This window comes from Fulmarus glacialis, unplaced genomic scaffold, assembly GCF_000690835.1.
Source record: "Fulmarus glacialis isolate BGI_N327 unplaced genomic scaffold, ASM69083v1 scaffold15817, whole genome shotgun sequence".
NCBI lineage: Eukaryota > Metazoa > Chordata > Aves > Procellariiformes > Procellariidae > Fulmarus > Fulmarus glacialis.
In genome coordinates, this window is record NW_009221400.1 from 227 (window position 1) to 4307 (window position 4081).

Here is a 4081-nt window from a genome sequence, read left to right on the forward strand (position 1 = left end):
TCACCTGCCTGGCCGGAGACTGGGAGTGCTAAGGGAGCAAACCAGGGAGGCGGAAGAGATGCACAGGGCCTGGAGGGCAGCAGCAGGGTAAGAGGCACTTACACGAAATTCCCCCTGGGAAATGCAGCTGGTGCCTGGAGGGATGCAGCTGGGTTTAGGCTGTGGGCTGATGGTGGCGGCAGAAGCAAGTGGGACCTAAGTCTACAAAGTTGGGGGCAGCATGGGGGTTGGGTATGATTCTGGCTTTGAGAGGTGTTTGGACTCAGGGACTTCTCCAGTGCCCTCCTACTGCTGCGTCTGCGAATCTCCAGGAGTATGATTCAGTAGAACCATGGATGGGCTGGAGGAGGATGCACGGTGCTGAGAAACACGCTTTAGGCAGAATGTCCTGCAAACCTCAGATCTGTAGTTGCATCTGGACTTGACACTGCAATATCCTCCTCCTGCTGACAACTAGATGGGACAAAGGAGATTAGCTGTCTACTGAAAAGAGTACTTCTCACTGAGCCCTGGAGGAAAAGGACTTTAGCACTTTCATACCTCTTAAAAGTAGGTACAGAGTTTGCACAAGCAGTTGCTTTGAAAAGAAACAAACCTTCCATCAGGCTAGGGCGAGGGAGCTCCCCAAGCACTCTTGTATCAAGGCGGGTCAGGGAGGCCAGCAACCTGCACTTGCTCAAGCTGTGAAGTCTATTCCTGTAGCCAGCTAGTGCTCAGAGGAGATAAATTTTTCCACAACTTTGAAAGGATCAGGGAAATAGCTTCTTGACCCTTGCACCGGAACACCCGCTCATCATCCCTGTTGCACGAAGCAGATAGGCCAAGACTGATGCAATGTGGTGTAAGCAAAGTGAGTCTGGCTCTGCAATGCTGACACGAAGAGGGAAGCAGAACCTGGCGTTAGCTGCTAGGCTGGACCTGTGCCCCTGGCTTTGAGACCCAACGTACTCCCCTGTACATGACTCTGTGCACCACCCTGGACCATCTTTGATTCAGCCTGTGGGTGGCTGCTGAATGGTTTGCAATTCAGGTAGTTTCTAACGCATGGTTCTTCCTCACAGATAACTTTGTGTGCAGTGGGTTTGAGGTCTCCTTTCCCCACATTCCTGGGTTTCTGTATTTATTTAGATACTGCTGAGGCAAAAAGAGGTGAGTGCTCAGAGATGGTGTTTGTGGAACAGCACTGGGGAATTAAGGAGACTCTGGTTTACATCTTCTGGAAAGAGAAAACATACTTATCTTTCTCTGAGTGAATCTAAGCTTTCCTCTTTGCTCTTATCACCCAGGCTAGTGGGCAGTTTTTTATGTGTTTTGAATGAATCTTGAGAGTGGAAGGCATTTAACTTGGCATGAGCACTCTGCTGATTTAGGAGTAAATAAGTAACAGCATTTTGCTGTCAGACTTTTTTTATAATTGTTCAGGTGGAGTTACTCAACAGTGTACATAAGAAATCCAAACAATGAGGTTTTCAGCCTGTGCTATATGTGTGTGTGGTATCCTCATCGTCCTAAAAGGAGCCGGTTAGCATAATGGTTGTGAAAAGCAAACTTTGGCTACACTTTTGGTGCTCCACACTGCTCTGGGGGTTGAACTGACATGGCAATGAGACCTCAGTTCAGTACACAGCCTTTGCTTTGTAAGCCCAGACTTTCCTTTTAGAGAATCGGAGAAGTCAGAAATGGCAATGACTAAAGGCAGGGTGTACTCCATAGGAAGGATCTATTCATTCCCTTAGTCAAGGGTCCTGAGGTGCATAATCACAGTGAATGAAAAGTAGCAATTTTGTTTACTGGTGATGTTGGGCAGGGGGAAGAAATAGAGGCATCCTTTTTTCCTGACTCTGCAGTTAAAGACTGTGTTTTAGGGAGTGTTAGCAAAGGGTATAATACAGCGGGTTTGTAATTGCAGTATGCCAGTATAGCAAATTATTCCCTATGCTCATTCCTCTACAACTGTATGGTTTTCCTTTCCTTGCCACGTCACTTAGTTACAGATCCTCAGGGTGGAAATCTCTGTCATGAGTTGTTATCATGATTGTTACTATTGAATGCCAAGCACTGATGTCCCTCTCCATCAAGAATTGCAACCAGCTACATGGAGGAGCGGGGCAGTGACACTGCTTCTTTGTTTGATACACCTGCCCTCTTTCTGCTCCTACCCTCTCGGCCTTAGGCAGCGCTGAAGCAGTGCTGTCCTGAGGAGAGCCCTGCCTGCTCGTTCACCTAGGTCTGCCGGGGTGATGTCTGCTCAGGATGCTGCCGCTCCTTGCTGAGTGATGGTAACCTTCAGGTTTAAAGTTAGCCCTGAACAGTAAATCATTGAATGTGTCAAACTGGGTATTAAATATTTTTTAAAAACCAAACAAACCCTAGTAGAGCATCAGATTCTCCTCGCTTGTTTCTGGTCATGTGTTGGCTGTGGTATCTGAAGTGCAAAGAAGGGTTAGATTGAGCACTCTTGAACCAATTCTGGGGAGCTTCTAGAAGAGAAGAGTGTGGACACCTGTGGAGGAGGCGATCACATTCTCTTGTTTACCCACTGCCGGTTTTCATGACATTTTACTTTTTCCCATTTTAACAGGGAGATGCATAGGTTTTCCCATTCTTTTTCCTTGTCCCTGCAAGTGCATGTATGGGGAGGTGTAGAATGGGGTTTACTTGCATGTTGGATACTTTGGCATTAACATATTAGCGTTATTAAAATATTACTAGCATCTCATTGCTTAAAAGACTAGGACAAATTTATGTGGGGACTTCTCCTCAGGCTGAAGTTCTGGGGTAAGGAAGCAGAAGTGTTTTGGAGAGTTCACTAATGTCCTTCAGATGTGTTTGAATATTGGGAGGAATTTATCTGACATGCTTCTGAAATACAGCTGTCAGTAGTAGCATGCCTATGTCGTCAGCAGTGTCACTTGTGGAGGAGCTCAGTGCTGGATATCTGCGTGAAGTCTCACGCACAAGAGGTGGGCGGGAGAGAGCGGTTTTCGTAAGGCTGTGCTGCTTCCATTTTGGTGTACTGATTTATCATCTGGTTCCCTGTTTGGGGCCATGGTTCAGGCCTGACAGGCTGCAGCAAATGGGCTTCTGATTTCTACGTAAGAGGGAGACTGTCCCCTCATTCTCTCTGGTGACAGGACCGCAGCGGGAAGAAACATTCTCCTGAGATACTAGCAGTTGCAGGAGTATGTGCCTGCTGGAGCAGCAGGCCTTGCCCCTGCCTTTAACATACTTGCTCTGCTGTCTTTTGGGGATGAGGAAACACGGTGCTGTGGCATGACAGAACTAACACAGTGGTAGGTATGTTTAGGTAACGAGTTAAATTCTCATGGCTGTTTAAGATTTGTAAGCTGGAGCCTGGTGGCCAGGTACCAGCTCTCTGCTTCAGCTGCCGTGGCGCGTGCTGGACTGCTGTGCTTGGGCCACGCTTCTTCAAGCACGTTGGTTTTAGGCGTATCTCTGGCTGCTGCATCTCCCTGTTGTCACCTGATGGGCAAGGGACAGGGGCAGCAGGCAGAGAAGTGTATAACTGTGTTGCACAGGGGCAGTGAAAGAACATTTGTGTTTGTGACTTTGTATTGCTTTGCCACTGGTATTGTTACTTTCTTTGATTGAAATAGACCTTGTTCCTGGCTCTTGCCGTTCTGACAAAGAGAAACAAGCAGCTGCTGGGCTTGGGAGTAAGGATGCGGGCATGTTAGACGATCTTTCTGCTGTAACTTTGCCTGTCATTTTTTAGCAGGGGTTGATAAAAGGTCTTGATGTGGTTTGGGAGGAAAGAAAACTTAAGCTTCATATTCATCTCTGCCTCTGGGGAAAAATGATGCAGCACCTTACTGATCTTCAAGTGGGGTCTGTACTTATTCTGATGCAGCTGGCATGTGACTTCAGAGATTTAGGGCTTCCATAACAGAAATGGCCTGAGGCAGAGCTTTTAGGTGCTATCTGCAGACTGCTGGGAGTGCCAGTCCAGCAGTGATCAGGTGATGGCTGTTGAAGTGGACAAACTGGATGATAAGCTGTGAATGAAATTCAGGGAAATGCTCGCTCTCTCCTGGTGGGAAAGAGGCTGCATACGGTGGGG

At 47.5% G+C, this 4081-nt stretch overlaps 1 protein-coding gene across 1 annotated transcript in view; it reads left to right on the forward strand.

Annotated features, from left to right (window-relative positions):
- Nucleotides 1-4081, forward strand: part of FLVCR2 (feline leukemia virus subgroup C cellular receptor family, member 2) — a gene marked incomplete at its 5' end in the record, with an annotated part of 32287 nt that overhangs the window by 219 nt on the left and 27987 nt on the right. The gene's annotated exons all lie outside the window — the stretch shown is intronic.